Below are 27,230 nucleotides of genomic sequence, written 5' to 3' on the forward strand. Positions count from 1 at the left end.
TATATTTTAAACAAGGTTTTATAGCCTCACTCACTGTGAAGGCATTGTTGACAATTTTTGCTACTGTAGATTTTCCTGGCTTGCAGTTGACTTCTCTCTCTTTTTTTAAAGTTTATTTACTTATTTTGAATGACAGAGAGAGGGAGGAGGGAAGGGGCAGAGAGAGAGAAGGAGAGAGAGAATCCCAAGCAGGCTCTGCGCTGTCAGTATGGAGCCTGGTGTGGGACTCAAAATCACGAACCACGACATCATGACCTGAGCCAAAACCAAGAGTCGGATGCTTAACCGACTGAACCCCCCAGATGCCCTTCTTCTCTTTTTGTCTTTTTGTTAATTTCTGTGCAATGGTTTCCTGAGTAACAATAGAGTTCCCCCTAAGTAAATTATGTCAACTTTAATATGTGTATGTGTATTATGTTCAGATATCATTTGTCAGTTCAATCCGATTAACAGTATTTTTGTCACCTGCATAATCATAATGATGACAACAATAGCTATGTGACATGCTCTGTATTAATTAATTTACATATGTAACTTAATAAAGTCCTCATTACAATTGTATGAGGTATGACCTAGTCTTGTCTACCATATTTCACACATGGGAAAACTGAGAAAAAAGATGTTAAGTGAATTTTCCAGGTTCCCACAGACATTAGTGTTAAGAGCTGGACCTCAACCACCAAAGGCTGACTCCAAAAACTCTATTTTCAACAACTTTCAAATGATAGTTATTTATTATTATGCTATAGTTATGTGAACAGTGACTTTAAGGTAAATGTAGTATATCTATAGAACAGTTTTCTTCACAACTGGTTTACATATCTACTAACCTCATTTATGTCTCACACAATCATCTCAATTTTAGAGCCAAGGGAAACTGGGCTCAAAGAGCCAGAATTTGAACACAGAATTTCTACATGTTAGCCTGCATGTTTAATCACGCAGGTTACTAAAGACTATGCGGCATAAATGTGTTTGAAGAAAATGGTAATGTTTAGTCCAGAAAAGCCAAGGCTTAGCAGAGACAGGATACTTGTCTCATCAAGTAGTGACTTAATGGAGAAGCACAAGACTTGCATCAGGTCTTCTGCAAGCAGGACTTGGAAGCGCCAAAAGTAGATTTCTGGCACCTGTAAGTTTCCTTGTCATTTCCTTGTGCTGATGGAGAAATTGTTTTCTAGTTCATCTAGGTTACACTCTTTTGGTGGTTCAAATTTATGCAGCTGACTAAGCTGCAATTTTGTTCACGTGGGCAAATGAGAAATCACAAACCTCTGGACTGAGACTGATCCCAAATCAGTCTACCTTAGCCGGATTAACCCCACCTGACCCACCCTAGTTTTTTGGTATTTAGCTTCTGAGAATGTACCTTAATTATTTGTGAGCTCATCTACATCTTTTTAAAAGAGGTTTCTTAGATATTATTTAGAATTTTGAGGCTCCAGTGTTGGAAAGGATTTTGAAGTTACCAATTTTGACATATTTCTAGAAGAATCCAAGTGAAATTCCTTAGAAAATAGTCATCTTCTCTGAAAGCATAAGGTATCATCTTTATTATGTCTATTAGTGAGAGTCTTAATTATTATTATTGGAACTTTTCCTGAAGATCATTAATCAGTGGTCAGACAATGTGTTTGTCAGCACTGGACCTCTTTTTTTCATGGAAATATTCTGTAGAATCCTGAAATGTAAAACAGATTAAAGAGTTGATTTGAAAGGCTGGCGGCAGCTGTACTAGCTCAGTTGTACAAGCTGCAGAGTTTCAGCCCCACTCAGAGTTTACAATATTATGCTTGTTTTAATAGAAGTCTTAATATATAATGTTACCCTAGAGAGTGAGTTGAGTTAATATTGCAAATAATAATAATCATTTCCAAGATTTTTTTTAATCCAGTACCATAGCCAATTTCAGGTTGTTATACTGTTAAAAAATACTTCCTGATTAATTGATCTTAACATCTTAATTTTCTTGGATAATTCTTATTCTAGGAGTGGCCATGTTCCTAGTACAGTTACATTAATTTTGTTCTACCACTTAGTGAAAATAGTACTATATATCAAAGCACAAGAATCTGCATTATGGTCCCCTCTGTGACTAATACTCATCTTTCAGTTAACTTCCCTCATGTATAAAATGAGAATAATGCATAAGCTTCCTATTTCACAGGATCTTTACAAAGATGAACACTTCAAAATATTCTTTCAAGTTTTTAGAAGCTGGAGGAATGTAAGATATCTTTTATTTTGTAAAAACAATTTAGGGGCACCTGGGTGGCTCAGTTGCTTAAGCATCCAACTTCAGCTCAGGTCATGATCTCATGGGTTTGAGCTCCTCACTGGACTCTGTGCTGGCAGTGCAGAGCCTGTTTGGGAATCTCTCTCTCTCTCTCTCTCTCTCTCTCTCTCTCTCTCTCCCCCAAAATAAATAAACAAATTTTGAGAAAAAAAATTTATATAAACAACAACAACAAAGACAGGTATTTCATATGAAAACACTTTAAGGAATCTGTAATTTCCTGGTGCACTCATTTACTATGTTAGCTAATTCATACTTTCATTTTTTTTCTTTTAGCTGATTTGAGCTATAATAATTATCCAATGGAAAGCATATACATTATGGTACCTACCATGATGCTGAAATTTATTAAGCACCCTGTGAATGGGAGCCTTTATATTATCTCCTTTTAGAGGAAAGTTAATGATAAAACATAGAAAGAAAAAGAAAAAAGAGAAAATGTCATGTGCTTACATGGTGAGTTGAGTATCTTTTACCAGTTTTTACAAGGTGTATCACATTCCTATTTACAAAAGTAAGGAAACTGTCAGTTTGATGAAGTACAACTCACAATTCATTAGTGTTGAACACAGAAGAAGTATTCCACATCAAAAAAGACTGCTAAAATATTCACAATTACCAGCTGCTCAGAAACCATTTTATATGGATAAAAAACATGTCACATTTAATTTATCAGATGCTTTCTACTGTCATACTTTTCTTTCGTTCAATGTACTGAAAAGTTATGAAAACAACTTTAGTCTCCACTCTAGCCATGTATAGACATTAAGAATAACACAAATCCATTACCTACCACAATATAATTGTATCTGCATGGATGAATAATCTTCTGCAGCTTCTTTGCACTCAATTCTGAATTAACTATTCCTTTAAAGATATTTGAATACACAACATTCAGTATCTCTATTAGGAAACTACCATTTTAATATAAAGGAAAAAAAAAAACCCACATTCATTCCTGAAGCTATATTCTTTGAATGAGCTGGCATTAATAGCCCCATTTCTGTAGTGACTACAATGGGAAACATCATCCAAAACATAATGCCATATTAATTTTCTAACAACACTGAAACGAATCAGATATGCACTCAAACACTGAAAATAAAATAGTCATAGTCTAGCTTTCCACTGTGTGTAATTCTGTGAGGTAGGCTTCAAGTAAAAATGTAATAATTGAATTAACCCTTTTCAAAGATTATCAGACACCAGACCACAATCAATTGCTAACCCTGCTTTGAAAAGCCCAACAGCAATCCTACTAACGCAACCACAAACACGTGCAAACACACACACAAACCTGAAAGGTATAATTATCAGCAAAATTAAAAAAAAAGAGCAAACAATAATCCACGTGTAGGTTTCAGTCTTCTATATAATTCATTGTAAATTTAGTGGTGTTCAAACTAGTCTAGGGAGGGTTCTTCTCTCCCAGGCTCAGGTAAGTGTGCAGTGACTCAGCTTCTGCTCCACGGCACTGCACATGGTTCAGCCGTGGACCTCTTAAATGGGTGCCCTAGTGGCTTGGTCGGTTAAGCGTCCGACTTCGGCTCAGGTCATGATCTCACGGTCCGTGAGTTCGAGCTCTGCGTCGGGCTCTGTGCTGACAGCTCAGAGCCCGGAGCCTGTTTCAGATTCTGTGTCTCCCTCTCTCTCTGCCCCTCCCCTGTTCATGCCCTGTCTCTCTCTGTCTGAAAAATAAATAAACGTTAAAAAAAAATTATAAATAAAAAAAAATGGGTGCCCTCACTTTCAGCTTTCAGTGTCAGCCTCAGTTATGGTTGTGGCTCTACTTAAATTACTAACAGAATCTGTTTTGAAAACCATGAAAAAGAGGGGCGTCTGGGTAGCTCAACTGGCTGAGTGTCTGACTTTGGCTCAGGTCATGATCTCATGGTTCATGAGTTCGAGCCCTGCATCGGGCTCTGTGCTGACAGCTCACAGCCTGGAGCCTACTTCAGATTCTGTGTCTCCCCGTCTCTCTGCCCCTCCTCCACTCACAGTCTGTATCTTTCTTCCTCTCTCTCTAAAAAATTAATAAACATTAAAAAAACTTAAAAACATGAAAAAGAAATAATGCTTGTTTCTTTAGATTTTGTCATCTAAAGAAACATATACAAATTTCTTAGTAATTAGATTTGCTTGCCAAATTTTTAAATGATTCCCCAACCACTCTAAAAGATATTCGACAACACTTAGGTTTATATACTTTAAAATTATCCTATCCTGTCACCTAAAGCATGCATAAAATGGAAATAAGGTCTTTCTCTGACATGAAATAAAATATTAATATCTATCCTTCCAATAAATTTATGCATACTTTGTTGCAAAAAGGGTATTTTTAAATGTCAGACTGTAAGTGAAGAAAAAGTGAAGTAATTCAAAGCAAGATAAAAGAAGGAAAGGAGAATAATACAAGCCTGGATTGTAACTAGAGACAAAACATGTATCTTGCAGTTTTGCACATATTCTAGAGATGCACATCCATATTAGCTCCAGTGAGTACATTGGTTATCACAAGTGAGAAACATTCGATTGGAGTGTCCATCATATTAAAAAAAAAATCTGCTACTAAGGTGAAATATAATTATTTTGGGAACAAAAGACTGAGAGAAAATTCTCCTGTAGTCTATGCAGAGAAGTCACTATAATGTAGAGAGCAGTGGAGCCAATCTCTAAAATTACTAAAAGTCTCGCAGGACATTTTTACACTTTCACTTAAAGTGCACATACGTTGTACGCCACACTAGAACGGTTATTAGTCTTAGTGTTCTTACTCGTGTACAAGGATATCCCATTAGAAGGTTAAACTTCATGTTTGTTTTTCTGTCTAGGAAGACAGGAGCTACAATGGTTTACTTAATTGCCTTTGGAAGAACTAATCGCTGTACCGGATGTTACATGGGCCTCTATCTCAATTTTTACTAAAGCCCCCCAAAGCAGTGAACTAGACAACAGGGCACGTACTTCCACATTCCGAAGTGCAATGTTCAACCACCTAGGCAGAACGAGCAAAGTGCGTGGCCAAATTGGGTCTCAAGACACTCAGGCCAGTGCTCCGTATAGGTTAAAGAAGATTAGAAAAGATAGATGTCAGAAATATTAAACCACTCTTTTCTTTGGAGTAGTCAGAGTGCCGTGTTTTTGTTTTTTTCTCTGCTCCCAATGGAGAAAGGAAGGGAGAGAATGACTTCCCTTCATCCCTAGTCAGGTGAGAGAGAATTCAATGAGACACACTGAAAGCTTAATATGTACCCCCTTGGAGTTTCGGGATTATGTTTCCCACTCACAGCCCCAAAATATGTTAAGAGAAACTTAATGCAATTGCCTGCTCAGCTACAGGGAAGCATAAGCAACTATATTAGAAACCAGCTATGATGGGTGCCTGGGTGGTTCAGTCGGTTAAGTGTCTGACTTCAACTCAAGTCATGATCTCCCGGTTCGTGAGTTCAATCCCTGTGTCAGGCTCTGTGCTGACAGCTGAGAGCCTGGAGCCTGCTTCAGTTTCTGTGTCTCCCCCTCTTTCTGCCCCTCCCCTGCTCATGCGTGTGTATGCGTTCTGTCTTGCTCTTTCTCTCTTTCAAAAATAAACATTAAATAAATAAATAAATAAATAAATAAATAAATAAATAAAAGAAACCAGCTATGCTTCCAAATCAACAGAGAAGATTCTTTTTTCCATGGAGTAAACAAATGTCAGCCATGCAAAAACAATACTGGACTAAGATAACTTCATCCAGGACCAAGGAGTCATCAGAGAGAGAAGAAAGACATGTATTCATCACATTCAGTAGCTGGGAATATGTTCTAGATGGCCAGCAAGAGGAGAGATGTTGCTGTAGTCAGAAGCTCTAGTGAAGAATCTCTGAAGGCCATGGATATACCACATTAGAGTCTGCTCTGAAATCAGCAGGGCTTAAGGAAGGGCAATGCCAACCACAGCAATGGCGGTGAAGTATGGCTTTTGCTTCTGCTCAGCCTACACCTTTCCCCACCGCTAACCCGAGGTAAGTCAAGAACAAGAGGCAGTTGGGTAAGGAAGAGGCAGTGACAAGAAGACTAAAGAAGAACAGAGAGGAGAGCAGAAAATGAGCTGACCTTGTGTCCCTTTCCCACTATCTGCATCCAGTCAAAAATAGACCTGAGCTGGATAAGAGGAGGCTGAACTTCGGAGAGGTTTGGAATTTTGACTGTAATGCAAATGGACTAGTGAATGCACTAATAGAACAAAATGTCAAACATTTTAGAATTTATTCTTCACAATGCCTAAAATGTCAAGGTCAAGAAATACAAATAAGACTTGAGGAAATGTTCCAGATTAAGATAAAATACAGAGACATGACAGCCAACTACAATGCATGATCCTGGACTAGATGGTAGATTTGGGGAAAAAAGCATAAGGCACATTCAAGGTAAAATTGACGAAATTTACATATAGACTGTGGACTAGCTAATACTGCTGTACCAATGTTAAACTTCTCGATTTTTTAATTATACAGTTATTTTATTATCATATAAGTTGTAAAAAGTTGACCCTTAAACAATGTGGGGGTTAGAGGTACTGACACCCCACATAGTTAGAAATCCATGTATAACTACTGACTCACCCAAAACTTCATGACTAACAGCATACGGTTGACCAGAAGCATTACTGGCAACATAAACAGTTCATTAACACATATTTTTGTATGTTACATGTATTATGTACTATATTCCTACATAAAGCAAGCTAGAGGAAAAGAAATGTTATTAAGAAAATCATAAGGAAGGGGCACCTGGGTGGCTCAGTATGTTGAGTGTCCAACTTCGGCTCAGGTCGTGATCTTGCAGTCTGTGGGTTTGAGCCCCGTGTCAGGCTCTGTGCTGACAGATTAGAGCCTGGAGCCTGCTTCGGATTCTGTGTCTCCCTCTCTCTCTGCCCCTTCCTCGCTCCCATTTAGTCTCTATCTCTCTCAAAAATAAATAAACATTAAAAAATTTAAAAAAAAAGAAAATAATAAGGAAGAGAAAATACATTTATAGTACTGGACTGTAAAAAATCTGCATGTAAGTGGACCCACATAGATCAAACCCATGTTGTTCAAGGGTCAACAGTATATAATTTAATTTAGTATTAAATGTTAAATTAAGCTTTTAAGTTAAAAATTAAGATACTATATATGTTAAATTATACTATTCTGTTTATAATTTTCTATTTATGTATGAGAAAATGTCCTTGTTCTTAGGAAGAATAAACCAAAGCATTTATATGTAAAAGAACACGATGTTCGCAAATTACTCCCAATTAACTTTAAATTATATTATCTCAAAAATTTTAATTTTTTTTTAAATTTTTTTTAACGTTTATTTATTTTTTGAGACAGAGAGAGACAGAGCATGAACGGGGGAGGAGCAGAGAGAGGGAGACACAGAATCGGAAACAGGCTCCAGGCTCCGGGCCATCAGCCCAGAGCCCGACGCAGGGCTCGAACTCACGGACGGTGAGATCGTGACCTGAGCCAAAGTCGGACACTCAACCGACTGAGCCACCCAGACGCCCCCCAAAAATTTTAATATTAATATATGCATGTGGAGAGAGAGAATGATAAAGTAAATGAGAGAAAATGTAGACTGGTGATCCTAGGTAAAGGGCACATGAGATTCTTTGTATGAGATTTGCACCTTTCAAAGTGTGCAATCATATCAAAATAAAAAGTTACAAGGAAGTGAGGAAGGAGTACTATCTTCTTCTACCCTTTGTCTTCAAGTCTGCTACCAAAGAGGTTCAAGGTCAGGACCACAGATTCTCTACTCTAGGTTGTTTCTCTAGATATGATGATTAAAGGAAGGTTAACTTTCCTCAGGAAAGAAGTGTCACCCTAAAACAACAGATTTGGCTCTAAGGAGGGAGGAGCACGAGGAAAGTGTTTCTAGAGAAAGGAAGATGATCACGTTGGGTTTGGGAATATGGGCCTGGGGGCTTCCTCTTTCCTTCTGTTTCTCCTTCTTTCTCCAATGTCTTACAATTCAGCTCAGTCTGCTTAAGGAAATACCATAGACTGGGTGGCATAAGCAACAGAAACCTATTTTCCCATACTTCCAGAGGCTAGGAGTCTAAGATCAAGGTGTCAATGAGGTAGGTGTCATTCTGAGGTCTCTTCTCTTGGTTTGTAGTTGTCTACCACCTCACTATATGCTAACATGCTTCCTTCTTTGTGTCTGCGCATAGAAAGCAAGATCAAAAAAGCCCTCTGTCTCTTCCTGTAAGGGCACAAATCTCATCATGAGGATTTACCCTCATGACCTCATCTATCCCTGATTACCTCCCAAAGGCCCCAACTCCAAACACCATTGAATGATGGGTTAGGGCTTCAACATAAGAATTTTGAAGAAACAAAAACATTCAGTCTGTAACACCCAACAGTATTCTATTCTTGGTTTCCTTAAAAAACAACAACAACAAAAACTCCTTTCCCAGGCTTACAGGAATCTTTGGAAGGAGTTAATGAAGTCAAACTAGACAGGGGAAATTACAAATAAATAACAAATATAAGATGCCCAGCCTTACTTATAAGCAGAAAAGGATCAAAAGCCAAACTAAACCAAACAAATGACAATAACAAAACACCAAGATACTTTGCAAAGATTTTTGCTTGGAAAGGGATGTTGTTATAATGTTTTATAAGTGGATATGGTATTAAAGATAAATAAACAAACTCAGTAAAACATCCACAGAACATCTACTTAGGAAATGTTACTTTCTAATGACTCCTCCAAGACAAGTCAAAACTAAACTAAACAAGGAGACTTACAGTATAGCATATGTGTTTGTTTGTTTCCTGTTACATCAGTTGAATAATAAGAAACGTCCTTCTAAATGTGCTATTCTGGAACAGCACATCTAAAAGCCATTCATTCTGATCTTTAATATTCATTATTTATTGAGCAAATGTTCACCAGGAATCTATTATTTGCCACACTGTTCCTGGCTTGGAGAAACACCAGTGAAGGAGATAAACAAGTTCAGTTTTCCTGAGGTTTATATGTCAGTTGAGAGAAACAAAACGAGAGGAAGGAGAAGTGTACGTGGAGAGGAAACAGATTACAGAACAATAAAAGAATAACTGAACATTACAGTTCCAGATTTGCACTATGCAATACAGTAGCACTGGCTACATGTGGCTCCCAAGCACCTGAAATATGGCAAACGTGACTGAGCAACTTCATTCTCAATTTCATTTAATGTTAACAATTTCAAATTTAAGTAGTTACATGCGGCTACTGGCTACCATAATGGACAGCACAGTTCTAGACAATGCTAAGTGCTTACAAGGTGGGAATATGTTGCAAAAAGGTTACATTTGAGTCTAGTTCTAAATAAGATGGAAAAAGCAGCTATTCAAACAACTGGGGTGTGATAATCCAGGAAGAGGGAAGAGTAAATACAAAGACCAAAAAGCAGAATGCACGAGTGAAGTGACGAATGAGTGTAAGAATTTGAAACAAGGCCCATGTGACTGAGCTTAATAGCAAAGGTAAGGGGGGGGGATGATCTAAAGTTGAAGAGGACTAGGCACCTTTATATATTTGTAATATTGGATTTTTTAGTAGAACTGAGAGGTTGGTGCAAAGAAAACATGAATAATCTGAGTTCTATACTAATTTCAAAATCCTTAGCTCCAATAGGTTCCTGTCCAAAGAAAAAGAGCCAGGTTATTTTGGAATGCATCATAAACAATGTTCCTTTTGGCTTTCTCCGTAAGTGGAATAAATCTGATGAGAGATGGAAAAGGTATATTTTGTGTCAGTCTTCTTTTTATGTAGGAAATAACATAATGTTATGTTGTTAAGCTAGATCTATAATTTGGGGGGAAAGAGCAGTTAATTCTTTTTTAAAAAAGAGTCTCACCAAAGAGGACCATTCTAGTAAAGTTAATAGAGGAAAGTATTAGCTATGACAGAAATTTATGGGATTGAGTGGTACTTGAAGTGTTCTAGAGACAGCACATTTTTATTTAGCATGAAGCTTAATCAACTGTGCTGTATGAAGGAGAGATCAGACAGCTTGTAGTCCACAAGTTCAAGGCAGCTGACTTTGGAATGTAAAGCTAGAGGAAAAAAATATGTTTCATTAGTCAATGAGAATCTGGAAATCTACACCCCACTCACGAAATTCATACCTCGAGGGATGGAATTAAAATCAAGTGGTTTGTCATAATTTCATTACCACAAACTAAGGATTCACCCTTATCTTACAAGAATGATGTATTATATATGACTCTATCCATACAATGATATTTTTGTAGCCAGCTTTTCTTTTAATATTGACCCCAGGTAACCACTTCTGATTTTTATTTTGCATGTGACGTCACTAACCTGAGAAGGACTTTTTTTAAATGTCATCTGCACCTCTTAATATTTTAACAAATCAGAAATTAGAGGGTTAAGTCTACATTTTCTGGATATAGGTAAAACATTCAGTGAAAAGAGAAAGAGGGAAAAATTGTTCCTCAAGACACGTGAGTTAGATTTGTTTTCTTTTGTTACTATGTTCCTTGAATAGAAAAGCTTAACTCTAATTCTGTAAATCAAACCAGATTGGAGGACAGCTACACCAAAAATGAGAAAGGCATGTTTTATGTGGACTAGGGTATTATTTAGAAGGCAGTATAAGTACAGAAAAGCTAATTAAAATACATTCTATGATGATGGCCTCCAGGATGAAAACACTGTAAGAATTTCTTCTACATTTATCCCACATGCTACTATTCATCAATGTCAGATTATTTAAATATAAATCTAAAAGGAAATTCTCTATCGTGACTACTGCTTTCAACTGTAAAAGAATGGCCTAAAAATAATTTTCTTTCCTCAAAATCCCAATGCCCCCATTGTACCCAGAGCCAATGCAGAGATAATTAATTTCACAATAGGGTGGGTAGGGTAAGTCAAAGATTTCATATATATATATATATATATATATATATATATATATATATATCCATGCATATAGCATGAAATTTAAAAAGCAGAATGTAGGGGGCGCCTGGGTGGCTCAGTCGGTTGAGCGGCAGACTTCGGCTCAGGTCATGATCTCACGGTCAGTGAGTTCAAGCCCCGCGTCGGGCTCTGTGCTGACAGCTCAGAGCCTGGAGCCTGTTTCAGATTCTGTGTCTCCGTCTCTCTGACCCTCCCCCGTTCATGCTCTGTCTCTCTCTGTCTCAAAAATAAATAAATGTTAAAAAAATTAAAAATAAATAAATAAATAAATAAATAAATAAAATAAAATGCAGAATGTAGGTATTAAAATGAAAGCATATTCAACTTAATGGGGACCAAATGCAATCAGGAAATGAGATTTCCCCAATGTGAATATTAGAGAGTTGGCTAGCAGCTCCATTGAGGTAGACAATGATAAGGCAGATGGGTTCAACTTTCTACCTGCCAATATTGTTTTTTTCTGATGATCAAAAATACAAATGATTTAAAATGTTGACTATGGTAAGCTAAAGTGCTAAAATCTATTAAGGAAAAAAAAAAGAAAACACATTCCACAGAGTTAGTCTTTCTGGTCTAATTCTAAAAATGGCATTTATTATTGAGGTATATACTCCAGAGATTAACTAGATTCAAAAGTATGCAACCATTGACTTTTCCAAAGATAGCAATCACTGCTTCCAATTCCCACATAAGCTGTTGGACTCAACTGTAGAAAGTGAAACTCATCTGATCCAAGCCAGATCATGTCTGAACTTTTTATGGAAATAAAGGAGTCAGCAAGCTTTCTGGATCAAATCACCTGTATCAGGGAGGTGATCATTGTTGACCTAGCCATATAAAGAAGATAAGGAAAATTCCTATGATCTGCTATTAGGAAAATGAGCATAGACAACGGATGGTCAAATGTCAAAAGACTTTCTATGATCCCCTCCTAATATTTTCCTGTTTTAGCTGTTTTAAGTATGCATGCATTATTTTTTTCTTATTAGACTGAAAAGTTTCTGAGGATAGACTTTGTTTTTAATGCATGTTAATAGTGTTTATAGTATCTAAAAGAGGGTATTTTATTTACAAGAAGACCACCAATATTGAAGGCCACGGATAACCTGTCAGGTTTTTACTGGGTACTTTTATAAGTTATCCGATACTCATGAAAGATTGATCAAACAATTAAAACAATTAAGTTAGGTGTCCAACATTAACACACAAAGCAAAGCTATGAATTGTTTACTTAAAATGTGAATCCAGGGGAACCTGGGTGGCTCAGTCTGTTGTGTCCACTTCGGCTCAGGTCATGATCTCACTTCCGTGACTTCAAGCACCCTGTCAGGCTCTGTACTGACAGCTCAGAGCCTGGAGCCTACTTCAGATTCTGTGTCTCCCTCTCTCTGTGCCCCTCCCCTGCTCATGTTCTGTCTCTCTCTCTCTCTCTCTCAAAATAAATAAACATTAAAAAACATGTGAAGTCAAGGGGAAGGAGAAAATGGGGATTTATTAATCACTGGGCATAAAGTTTCAGGAAAGTAAGATGAATAAGTTCTAGAAATCTGCTGTAAAACACTGTACCTACAACCAACAATAATGTATTATACACTTAAGTTTTGTTGACAGAACGGATTTCATGTTGTGTTCTTACCATAGTAACTTTAAAAAAGGTAACATTATTCAAAGGTCGATGACACTATTCTTCTGGAGGAAAAAGGAAAATAAAAGCAAAAGCAAAAATAAAAAAATTAGTAGCACATAATTAACCAAAGGCAAATAGAATCTAAGGTACCTATGATTACTCCGCTGTAAAATATTTAAGAGTGATTCTGTTTTCCTCTCCCCTTCTGGAAATTTTATTCCTTAGCTCAGGAAGGTAGTAGAATACAGTCTGCTTTCGTGCCTAAGTGGCTTAAAATAACAGAGGACTGCTGATATATTTTTAGGCAAATCACCCAGGGACCTTCTGCAAGATTTAATTGTCCGGTTCACTTCTGGATCTTAGTTTAGTTTCCAGGTCACCCCTCCTCCCCTCCGGCTCTTCTTTGAATCCAAAGAATGGCCTCTGGGGACTCATCTTTGCTGCCATTATCTGGGCATACTTCCATTTGAGTCTTTCTCAGCTCTCAGATCCTCTTTTAAAGGTCACTAGGAAGACAGACACAGCAGCCAGCAATAATAGGGAAGTATGTGGGAGTTTAAAAATAATAAACTTAGAGACATTTTAAGGGTAAGTCCTTAAAAACCTAAAAATTATTATCAATGGTGTTCAATAAATATGGAGTTAAGATTGCTTTTTATTAGCTTGTTCTTTCATTGACTGGTTGCTTGTTCCTCCCCTCCCTCTCCCCCCCCCACCCCACATAGGATCACACCTCCTATAATCCTTTAATTTCCGTCTTTCAAGCTTTGAGTCTTCTCCTTCCCCTTTGTATTGTCTTATCTTTCGTATCAGACTATACACCTATAAGTATGATAGGCACTGAACCAAACCCTGTATAATCCTTTCATTTCCCTCTCTCAAACTGGGGACTCTTTCCCTTCCCATGTGCCTGCTATATTTTCTTAATAATCAGACCCTGAAGATAAGACCTAAAAAAAAAAAAGGTATGTGTTAGGCAACCAGACCCATAAGTCTCAAAACAAAAACAAAAAACAAGTGAGATGACACTTCAAACTGACATTTTAATAAAATGCCCTTTTGTATTACACACACAAGTCATCGGCTTTTTCTTACAAGGAAATGCATTATTTGAGAAAGCCACATTGCCTACTCAAAATGTTAAAGGATGGGGCTATTAAGTGTAGACTTAAACAGCTTCACCTATTTTATGAACTTGATAACATAAACATGTAATTTCACATTATTTAAGATTTGAATATACACCTATTTACTACAATGCATTACATAAACTTAAGGAATTATTATGATTTGCAAAACGGTAATGGTGACTCTGAATCATCAAGAAGAGATGGAAGCTATGTGTTTGACTACAGAATATTATGCTTAATAAGTTGGGGCATGTATAGCACATTTTAGAATTTATTCAAACATTGTTACTGATATGAAAAAATAAGACAGTGATAAAGCAGCAAACTCTATTTCTGCACTGCTTAGTCAGAGCTAAATTTACTTGTATGACAAACATTTTGGCAGAAATATAATTTGCATAGGCTTTTTAGATAGGTTTTTCTTTTTTCTTTTTATTTTTTTTTTAATGATATTCTTTGAGAAACAGAGAGTGAGCAGAGGGCGGGGGCAGAGAGAGGGGAGTCACAGAATCCTTAGCAGGCTCCAGGCTCCCAGCTGTCAGCACCGAGTCTGACACGGGGCTTGAACTCATGAACCGTGAGATCATGACCTGAGCCAGTCAGACGCTTAACCTACTGAGCCCTCCAGGCACCCCAGGTTTTTCTTTTTTAGAAAGCCTACCTTCATCTATGCTATGGACTCACTATGAGCATAGTACTGACCCAAACTTAAGGGTGCATAACGAAGAACAACTTTTTATGAGGTTTCTAAAGATGGCTTCAAGAAAAATGTGAAGTCTAAGTTCACAGAGTCTTCTAACCAGTCCAAAAGAGCAACTGCTTTAAAAGGTAACATTGGACTTGACTGAATCCAAATAAAATGAAGATTACCATAATAATTGGATGCTGTGGCTTCAGAGTTAACACATATCATAACTGTACAGGATAAGATGAATACTCTTCTTTCTGTGACTCAGACACACAAGCTCTGGGATTCTGATTTAACAGTAAAGATCACAGACAGGTGTTACAAATGCAACACCCCTACAAGTACAATGATGAATATTATGGTGACTAGCTGCCAGAATAGGTCCTAATAGATTATTGATATAAGCTCAGTCTCGGCAGAGATGTTTTGGTGAGCCTGGATATCACTCTAACCATCAAGATATGTTAGAATGTCTTATTTACATTTCTGGTAAATGGAATATATATGCACTATTCTTCCTGCTTAAAGAGAGTAAGTGTATAAATTCCTCAATAAAATGCAGTTTAAAATACCACTCTCTCTTCATCATTTTCAAGATAAAATACTATCTATTTTGCACAGCATACCATGCCCTCCATGGCCTTTCTCAGCAGGCTTACATCCTACAACTTGTCCAAATGAATGTAACAGTTGAGTTTTACAGAACTTCTTGAAATTCCTCAAACAAACCACCATTTCTGTACCTTTGCCCATGCTATATCCTTTGCCATAAATGTTTAAAATGTTGGTTATTATTCCTTATGTTGATTTCATGCCTCAAGATTGGGTCAGCACCCACAGTTTGAAAAAAAAAATATGATCAAGGGAGAGAGTATGAAAGGGGAAGTGAATCTTGGGTAGAGTTTTGTGAGATCCAAAATTTATCTCCTAGTTTGGGAAGAATGAACCTTCAAAGAGAGGCAAAATCCAGAAACATTAGAGGAAAATATAGGTATACTGTAAGGGAAGCAAAGACAAAAATATTTGAAAAAGAAACTTTACTTTTACTCCTCATTTATACTAGGTAAATAATAACCCATTTATGAGTGTACCATATGGCATTCTGCCAACTCCCAGAGAATGATACCTTGGTTGTTTCTAGTTTATTCTCAGTATGAACAATGCTGTGATGAGCAGTGTTATGCATGCATCTTTATGCCCCTAATCTACTATATCCTTAGCATAAATTCTTATGTAATTACTAAAATGGGTAGGTAAACAGTGTAACACTTAAAATGTGGTATATACAGCCAAACTCATTTCCAGAAAGACTAAAAACTATACTCTTGTGAACAGAAGATTAGAGTGTTTGTCTTTATGTACTTGTTACACTGGTAACTTGAGAGCTAATATTTTATTCACCTTTACTCTCCGATAAGTGGAAATACCAGTATTTTATTATGTTTTTAATACCCATTCCTTTTAATCCAGTGAGGTTGTGCATTTCTTCATATATTTATTTGCCATTTGTATCAACATTGCGAACTGAATGTGCACATTTTTGTTTAATTTCTATTAAGAAATTAGTTTTTATTATTTTATTAGTTCTTTACATATTCGTAATACACTTTTATTTGCCAGTTTGTTTTTAATGTTTTAACTATGAAATAATGCTTTTTAAATAAGTCTTAAAAGGATTCATCCAACATTTTTTTTTCCAATAAGGCAGAGTTTCACTAAAAACAAATTAAAGGCATGATACTAATCTATATCCTCACTATAAAAAACAAAAGTCAATTCTATAGCATGGTTGTCATTTAAAATCCAAGGGATATCATATTACCGTGAAGAATACAAGAGTTCTAACAGAATTTGCTTGTTGAATAATAGGCCACAGTGATTTATACTGCATTAATAAAAGAGAAAATGTTTTTATTTAAATCAATGGAACAAAAAATTACATAAGGGACATTAAACCTAAAAACTTATTTAAAAAGTGGTAATACACGAAGCAAGCAAAATTGCAAGAGTTCCTAGCTTAAGGCATTACCTTTCAAGTACACATTTGCCAAGGCAAGACGTTTTTGTATCTACAAATATCACACTCCAAAGTGATTACTGTTGACATGTGAAATTAAAGCTCACAAAGGACAAAGGTAATGCAGTAGGCAGCAATTGTTTAAAGTATAATGTCTGTCAGCTTAATGTAGATTTAATGAATGATGCTCATTGTGCATTAATACCATATGACAACTTCATGAAGAGCTCTTGAAAATTTTCAAGTGTAGGAAAACCTGGGGAAGGCTTGTCTTTGAAAAAAGTCATTCGGAAAACTGACAGATTTCTAGGTCTAGAGATGGTGAGCTAACCCAAATGCTCTTTGCAGTTGTTCGGGATTTGTCATGACCCAGAACTGCTTTATTATAACAGCTCCTATTGTGTTGGTATGACAATGAACGTACCCAAGATAATTCCCAGTAATTAACGTTACTGTGCAAGTTCTCAATGAGAGACAAACTCAAGTATTAATTAAATAGCAACCAAAGCCCATCCACTTTTTTCAGTGTAAAAGTTCTGGTCCTTCTTAAAGCAAACTCTAATACCTTTTTGGTAAACTCTTTAATCTTTTTTTGAATTGCTTTCCCCAGTGGCAGTAAACAAGCTATTTATAGTGCATTATCTTCCAATTCCTTTGTATCCTAGTCTCTAAGCATAGTCTACATTAACAATAAAACAAAAACAAAGCAAAACAAAAAGTATTTTATCAAGATATCCAAATGAAATAAGTTGTTGTTCTACACTCTCATAAAAAAGCTCTCATTAATAGGTTTCTACTGCTTTACAACTTCCAAAGAGAAATCACTGTCTACATCTCAGGGTTTGGCAGTATTTTTTTGTGAAGGGTGAGATAGAAAATATTTTAAGGGGTGCCTGGGTAGCTCAGTCGGTTAAGCATCAGACTCTTGATTTTGGTTCACGTCATGATCCCACAGTCCAGGGGATTGAGCCCTGTATCAGGCTCTGCACTGACAGTGCAAAGCTTGGTTAGGATTCTCTTTCTTTCCTCTCTCTCTGCCCCTCCCCTTCCCACACTCTCAACCACTCTCAAAATAAATAAATTTTGAAAAATAAAATATTTTAGATTTTGAACCCTACTGTATCTGTCACAACTACTCAACTCTGCCACTGTAGCAGGAAGGCAACATAACACTTCAGATAAACAAGTGTGTGTAACTGTGTTCCAATAAAACTGTATTTACAAAAACAGGTGGCAAGAAGGATTTGGCCCATAAACCCTAGTTTGTGGACCCTTCATCTATTTAATGAAATTCAAACATACACAGTCCTTCACATCACACCAAAAGGTAGTTCTAATGCCTCATCTCTTACCACTTCTTCTAATGCCAAATCTTCTCTCAAGTGTTTCTCAAGGCCCTTCTCATCCCAAACTGAGTTAATGACACCCATCCCTGAGCTGACATTACCTAGTAATGTACTGTATGTAATGTACATTGTAATATACATTGTACTTCTATGCCTACCACTTCTTTCACAACTACTTCTTAGAATCTTCACGTTAAAGATATTTCATTCATTTTTAAATCCTCTGCACCAAGCATACGATGGAAGCTCCACCAATTTTTTTTTGAAATATAACTGAAGAAATCTTACTAACATCAGAGGTGGAGACTATTAGTTGCCTCTCAATATACATTAACACTTTGGTCCTTAGTATTAGACTCACAATTTAAGTCAAACTCATGGCTGCTAGGAAAATAACAATTTAAAACTTCCCTTACAAGTTCTGTCCAATGGGATCAACACTGAAGTAATGTATGCAAATTCTGGATCATGCCCTTAACAGAAAAGGTCATAGAATTTTATGCGAGAAAAAAAAACAACAACACGTTTTTAATCACCCTCATTTCATTGTTTGACGATTGATTACATTTTTATCTTAAGTATACAAAATGATAACATTTTTACCTTAAGTACACAAAAACAAACTAAAGTAGTTATAATTAATATACTTAATGCCAATGTTTTGATCTAACACTATATTTCTATAGAATTATGAAAATATTTTAATTGGCCTGGCACGTTATTTTAAAATACTCTTTGCTATTATGACATTATTTTAAAATAAAAACAGCTAAAAGTTCAAGGCATAAAGCAAAAAAGTAAAATTTGTAACTGTCCACTTATTGTAGAGATTATTTCAATGAGGAAAGTTAAGCAATTAGCTAAGTGCAAAGAGAAAAGACTCTACTTTTATCTCTTAGAAAAAGAGTGAACAGTCCAATTAGGACAGTAAGTGGTCATTAGTAGAGAAGCAATCAGAAAGACTAGAATCTGATACAGTTTAAAATGGACCACAAGAAACACATTACCTAAAACCATATACTAAGGACAAGACTCGTAAATAAACAGAATTTTCACTGAAATTCAGGCACCATAAGTGATATAATCATATGTAACACTACAATGTTTGCAATCATATACATACATTAAAATTGTTAATATGAAATAAATCTAGGAGTTTATAAGCATTAACTACTTCTTGTTTTTAAATAAACAAATGGCACAAATGTTTTTCTTGTTTGTACTTTTCCACAAGAGGCACAGACCAGAAGTTATCTGCTATCCATATAGGATGGTGCTAGCAAAGTAGAACCTTTGAGGGTCAAGAGGCAAGCCATGTTGGGATAGTAACTGGTTGATGTTGAAACAAATTATCTTCATCTCTAGTTCAGGACTAGAGGTGGATAAATGAAGAAGAATATACAGAAGGGTCAAATTTGGGTTCACATTTTCCGACTGTCAGTTCAGTGTTTGTTAGTTGTCAAGAACATGAAGAAATACACAATAGTCATCTATCTCTGAGGCTCTCAACTTGAAGGTGAAGTACTTCTGAAGGATGACACTTTTCAAGGCTTGGCATTGCCACTACATGGCTAAAAGGAATGAAGGTCAAAAGCCAGAGGAGTTGAAGATATCAAAGAACTACCAGCTCAAGATATTTCATCAGTGATGAAGAGTGATTCTGTAGTCACTGCACGGTCTGTCAGGAGGACAGTGTAATTAATGAATTTATCCAGGAAAGCAGAAATCTTAAATCAGTGAGTGAAACTGACTAGGACATCAAGAATGGTGATTAAAAGAATACTTATTGTGTGACGACAATGAATAACAAAGGTAGTACCCGACAGCTGTAAGGTGCTCTCTCCCTGTAACAAGGAATCTATAAAAGTGGACCTGATGACCTCCACTGAAAATTTCTATAGAAATAAGGACATAGGACTTGTAAAGGGTAACGTCACTCTTTTCCCAATAGCACAGCAAATATTACGTCACAATGAGAAAGGTTATTAGAGGGGCACCTGGGTGGCTCAGTTGTTTAAGCATTCAAGTCCTGATTTCAGCTCAGGTCATGATCTCAAGGTTTGTGAGTTTGAGCCCCATGTCCAGCTCTGCATTGCAGGTGTGGGGCTTGCTTGAAATTCCCTCTCTCTGCCCATCCTGTACTGTCTCTGTCTCCAAATAAAATTAAAAAATACTTAAAAAAAGAAAGAAAGGTTATTGGAAAATTGGGTAGGGATGAACTATGTATATACAGTTTAATTCAAGCTTCACAGAATTAGAGTACTAGAGGTAATTTACAGTACGGGAGGTAAAGAGCATGACATATTTTGGAACGTTTTCTGATAAAAACATTATTATGGGTTATGCAGGAGGCAAATGTTAGTGACAGAATTCTGAATCTAGCAACTTCAGGACAAAGTTAGGAGGTAAACTGGCTACCACCAGTTTCCCCCAGTGAGAAATATCGCAGAAGTTCACCTTCACTGATCTGTAGGAGTACAGACAGCAGGGTCTAGAGAGGCATTAGTAATTCTGGAACAGTTAATACTAAATGATGTAAAAACAAAAGCTCATACCAGTAACCAAAACTTAATGCTTTTTACAAATAAAATATTCATTGAAAAAATAATAGGGACTTGAAAAATTCCAAACGTAATACCATCCTTGTAATGAAATTCCACTGAATTGGTTCTTACTATATTGGAAATTTTAATATGTTTCAGGCACTCTTCAACAAAACTAGATGAAGTGGACTCTAAACAAGGGAACTGAGTCATGGAATGGTTAAGAAAGATCACTAGTAAATGGCTCATCAAAGTATCACTCAAAGTTCATCTTGTTTGAAATACAAAGTGAAGTTAATGTTATCCACAGTGGAAGGAAGAAAGGGAGGAAGGGAAGAAGAGAGATATGTAGGAGTATTAACTATACATGATATTAAAACGATTGATTGAACAGTAAAACCACCAAGATATTCAACAGTCAAATCATTAGTCTATAGTCAAACCACTGATCTACTAATTTTTAAAGCACTCAGTGAAATAGAAAGTCCTTTTAATTCATTAAATTCTTGTACAAAATATATTTATTTAATCTTGTATGCAATATTATTATTATATATTTATGGCTTTTCCAAAAAACTTGGGGTATGTTTTACTATTTTAAAAGATAATGATTATAATTTATGTAGTATTTATTAAAACAACTTCTATTTACAAAATGTTTATTAAAGTATCCTTATTCACAATCCAGACACTAACATAAACATGTACACACACACACGCTTCAAAATTCACTGCACCACAGTTCTATCGTTTCATATGTGCTATTAACTACATTACATGATCCGACTACAGAACACCAGAGACTCAAAAAGAAAATATTTAAAATGTTGATTACATAACTGCTGTAGTGACATTCCAATCTCTTTTAACGCATTCTAGTATTCCAACCCTGTGATTACCAGAATAATTGCTGCACTGAGTCATATTGTAGCACTCGTCTGTTGCAAGATGGCATGTTTAAAAATTTTAACTGACAAAACGCTTGTTTGATGATGGATGATGGAAATCAGAATACAAAAGAAACTCCCCTTTACAGTAAATCCCTGAAATTTAGTATGGGTGGTCACATAAACAGTCCCCCATTTTCCTCACTTGGTTTATTTGAAGATATTTAATTTAGAACTACATTTGAAGTGCTTTTACCTACTAACGTGCTGGTTTACTAATTTAACACTGTACATTGAATTGCAAAGAGGAAAACAGATTTTTTTTTAAAAAAAAGAGCTCAGCTCTAGGCCAAAAAATAAAATGACTTTTTGTTAAGGTATATATGTTGAGATCAAAGGAAAATATTACTGAAAGTTCCAAGGGCAGCCTCTTTTAGAAACCTAGGCTGTCTAAAACCTTCTAACAAACTCTTTTAAATGTAAAGGAGTAAAAAAATGGAAATGCTTTTTTTTATAGCTAGCTTGTTAGATGTAGGCCAAATTTATGATACAATGCAGCTTTATTATTTATGTGTTATATGAATAGTGCACTGCATTCCTTTGTATAAAATACACTTAATTTTGCATGCAATATATTTAGAATATATTTATGAGCTTTTCCTAAAACTTGAGGCATGTTTTACTATTTTAAGTGATTACGAAGGCTTACCATTCATGTAACATTTATTAAAACAACTTCGATTTATAAAATCCCAAGTTGGAGGAAACAAAGATGAATAAGTTATGGTCCTTGCCCTTAAGAATCATGCAATATACTGCAGTATATCTTTGCTTTGAGGAACATTATGTCACCGCTTAGAGGGGAAAAGACTTTCTGGTTTTAACCATCTCTTCTATCATGCTTCTATAACAATCCTGGTCCCATTACCCAAGAATAACTGATACTTGGAACTTCTAGTTGTAGACAGAGGCACCAACTTTACTAAAACAGCCTTTTCACTACATTAAATAGTATGAAGTGATGTCTGTAGAGTACTGATGAACACATTCCTGAAAGTGCTTAACTGACCTGCAAAGTAAAACAAAATACATACCAAAGGGGAGGAAGAGCTGATTGCCAAGAAGGCTGGCTGCAGTCTGGAAGACTCGAGTCTGATTAGGAAAAGAACCGGCAAAAAATGGGAATACACTATCAAGGCACCAGTCATCCCGTAAAACAATTATGGATGAATGGATCCATTCTAGATTGAGCCATCCAATGCAACTTCACAAAAGGTCATCTTAACCACATATCAACAAAGTCAAGTCTTGGTTGAAGTAGGGTCTCTGGCTTTCAATCTTGGCCCTGTCACTTATAAATTATTGACCTTGAGTCTCTGTTTCTTCATCTGCAAATGATGATCAAAGGCCAAATCAGAATGTGTCAGAATTAAATGACATAATGTACGTACTGAGTTTGGCACAGAACCTCTACACATACAGCAAAAGCTCAGTAAGGGATAACTTATTATTTATTTTTCTCTTTTTCTAGTTTTCTTCACTTTTCTTCTGCCTATAATTTTTCTTCCTGCTAAAATTATTTCCAGGTAATTTTCATCCTCTATCATTTCTTTTCTTTCTCCATTTTATTCCTTCTTCCTGTCCTTTTATGGGCCCAGAATCTTGAGCTATGGTGGAGAATGTTTCACGGGAGCTTGAGAAGAATGTGTACTCTGATGCTGTTGTAGGGAGAATTCTAAACTTGCCAGTTAGATCAAGTTGATAATGCTACTCAAGTCAGCTAATTCCTTACTGAATTTTTGTCTGTTTGATCTGTCAGTTACTGAAAGAGGGGTGTTAAACACTCCAACCATAACGGTGAATTTGTCTATTTTTTTCCTTTAATTTCTATCAGTTTTTCCATCATATATTTTGATACTCTGTTGTTAGGCAAAATAAAGTTAGGATTGTTATGTCTTTGCATAAAGTTGACCCCTTTGTCATCAAACAGTGACTCTCTTTACCCTTGATATAATTTTCCTTGTTCTGTCTGCTTTATCTGAAACTAAAATAGCTACTTCAGCCTTCAGCTTTCTTTGAGCATGGTATCTCAATCTTACCTAGCCCTTTATATCCAAGTCTGTGTCTTGAAGCCCTTTCAGCTATGATCTTATGATCTTTACTTATGCACATATATATATATATATATACATATATATATAGTACATATAAATATATAACCATATAGAAATATATACTATGTTACCTTATATAACTATATACATTACTATTTGTATATTATAATATATATTACTCTCTATATAATTATTCATGTTACATATATTGATATATATTATTGCTATTGTTACTATATATTACTACATATGTTACTGTATATTACTGTATATGTTAATATATATGTATGACTATAGTGGAGTTCAGATGGATGGTTGGTGGTCATGTATGAAGAACAGGAAGAGCTCATAATCTTATGATTAAGTCTCAGGTTTTCAGAGGCTCTATGCCCCTGGGCTGTGACTTTCAAAAGGGCTTTTTAGTTACCACCCAATCCAAATGACACAAGAAGACTAAAGGGGCTGTAGGGGGAGAAATCCCCTTGCAATTGGGATAAGGCTCTGGGAAGATCTTTTCTCCTGGAGAACAGGTGTTTGTCGTGGAGAATGCTCCGGACATATTTTACAATGATTACTCTTCCCCTCCCCTTTCTAGAACAATGAGAGGGTCTTTCTCAGTTCCTCAGGGAGCAAAATCCATGACAGTATGGGAATACCCTCTAACACTATACCCCTAAAGAGTTTTTCACAATCACATTACTCTGTTCCCTCTGGAAATTCATCAAAATTACCACTTTGGTGTTCCTTAACCAGTTTATGGCTCCAGTGGCTTCTGCTCCAGGTAAGCAGATTTTGGATGCGCCTCTCTGGACTAGCCTATCTTTCTACATTTCAGCATGGTAGTTTGCCTTGACATCTCATTTCTCTGATGTGTCCAAGAAAAGTCACTGATTTTTTTTCAGTATGTTTGGCTTTTCTTGTAAGGGCAGGAATGAAAACTTCCGAGATCATTACCTGTCAAAATTAAAATCACAAGTCCCACTCCTGCTTTTAAATCTCTACATTTCTTCTTTACTTTTCCAACAATTGTCTTTCTTCCCCCCTTTCTTTCTACTCCTGTACCCAGAAAAGGCTTTTCATCACCATGCAAATAATAGTCTTCCTTAATAAATGACTTTCCATTAGCAAATTTATATATTTCAAAAAATGAAAAGAAGTTGAAAAATGTGCCATGGTAACTCATCAAATCTAAGTAAGAATTGCTGTCATGGAAAACTCCAGGGTACCAGTTTTTCTCTGACTCCTGTTAGTTCATAAGTTAGCCAATAATCAGAGTTAGCTAATAATCACTTTGTAGAAAGTAACAAAAGCTTCCTGACAATTTTAGCTGGAACCATCAGGAATCTAAAATCCTGTTTTAGTTTTCTAACTCCAGTTGACTTGAGTCAAACAAAAAATGGAGCATACAAAAGGCATTAGGAGAAGCCTTTATACCTACACCTTGGAACAATGTTTTTGTGTTCCGATATACAGCAGATACTAGGTAACATTTGCTGAGTGAATGAATAAATGACTCCATTTCATTTTAACTTCAAAAGCAACTACAAATAAATATTAAGGTCTGTATATTTGGTATTTACATTTAATTGTGTTATGTAGACAACAAGTAAAATGTGTATGTATATAAATCTATAATTATATATGCAGTGCAACTTTTTTAAAAAAAAATTAATGTTTATTTATTTAAGAGAGAGTGAGAGAAACAGAGCGTGAACTGGGGAGGGGCAGGGAAAGAGGGAGACACAGAATCCAAAGCAGGTTCCAGGCTCTGAGCTGTCAGCACAGAGCCTGACACAGGACTCGAACCCGTAAACCATGAGATCATGACCTGAGCTGAAGTTGTACACTTAAGCGACTGGGCTACCCAGGTGCCCCGGCGTGAGACTTTATTACAGTGAAAAAAATTGAGGGTGATTTTGTGTGTGTGTGTGTGTGTGTGTGTGTGTGTGTGCATGTGCGTATACATACATGTATGTGTATGCATATATATATACACATACACACACATATATATATGCATACATACCACATACACATATATATAAATAGAGAAAAAGGGGGGAATGAAATGACAAACATGCATAGGGAAAACATCAAGTTTAGAATGCCCGTCATATCCCTACCTAGATTTCATATTACTTTAGTAACACAGACCAACAGTTGGTATTATTTGCTTCATGAAAACCCTTCATGAAATATATAGTAAATCTGACGTCATTATTCTCATTTTGATAGATGTGTGTGCTTTCCTGTAAAATCACTACTACTGCAAAAATTTGGAATTTCAATTCCAAATGTTGAAATTAGAATGTGGAGAAATATTTACCCAGCTCGTGTTTTAAAATGAAAAATATTTTACTTAAAAACTTATGTACACTGACACCATTTATGTATTTTAAGTATAATGCAAGGATTTTGCATATATATTTAAAAATAAGTTGTAGAATAAGAAAAAGAACAATACTAGTTATATAATTGAATTCCATTTTCACAAATTACTTTAGAGAATTTGTACCTTTTGAAAAAAAATTCTTTTATGACTCACACAGTTCAAAAGATACATCTTCCTTGGAAGTTTAATAGGAACACATTCTAATATATTTAAGTGATGAAAGGATGGAAAAAATATGTTTCTTCACCTCAAATAGCTCCATCTTTCCTAACTTCTTCTATGCATCAATGACTCAAACACTGTTAATAAAAGCTTTACTTACATTTGGAAAATACTGAAGCTTCCTAAAAGACCTCTTTTCTAGCTATGATTAAAGGAATGTGAAGTTAAAAAGACAACCAGCAAAGCACTTCTGAGCATGTCAGTTGGTATCTGCAACAACCTTAAGAAGTTAAGGAAGCCCTCCCTCTACCGTGTTAGCTCAGACAATGAAAAGGAACAACGGTTCAGTTCCCTCTTCTCAGCAGGAGAGAAGGTTATGCATTTGGTCAGCTATTCATAACATAAATGCAGTTTAGATTCTAATAGATGTATTAAAACTACTGTCACACCAAGGGCAAATTTGACCCTTTGTAAAGTCAAACATTTCTTAAAAAAAAACTTTACCATCTATATTCACTATGAAGACAGTGAGCACTATGACAAAATATTGAGAAATTCTTTCCAGCTGACTTAGTCTTACTTAGCATGAATAAATACAACGGTCCCTCCATTTTGTAGAGAAGTGGAATCAATCTATTTATTCTATAGATGTAGAATGGAGATGAACCTTCTTCAAGATACCCCCTCAAACACTACGTTCCAGGTCCTGACACAACCACATAACTGGCTGAGATTCAGTCACAGGAAGAAGCTGATGTATACACCTGACCCTTGAACAACACAGGTTTGAACTGTGCAAGTCCACTTATACATAGACTTTTATCAATAAACACAGTAGTATTTTTTTAACGTTTTTTTTTTTTTTTATTACTGAGAGACAGAGACAGAGCACGAGCAGGGGAGGGGCAGAGAGAGGAGGAGACACAGAATCCGAAGCAGGCTCCAGGCTCTGAGCTGTCAGCACAGAGCCCGACGTGGGGCTCAAACTCACAGACCGCAAGATCATGACCTGAGCCGAAGGTAGACGCTCAACCGACTGAGCCACCCGGGCG

Source organism: Panthera uncia, chromosome F2, assembly GCF_023721935.1.
Source record: "Panthera uncia isolate 11264 chromosome F2, Puncia_PCG_1.0, whole genome shotgun sequence".
In the NCBI taxonomy this organism is placed as follows: domain Eukaryota; kingdom Metazoa; phylum Chordata; class Mammalia; order Carnivora; family Felidae; genus Panthera; species Panthera uncia.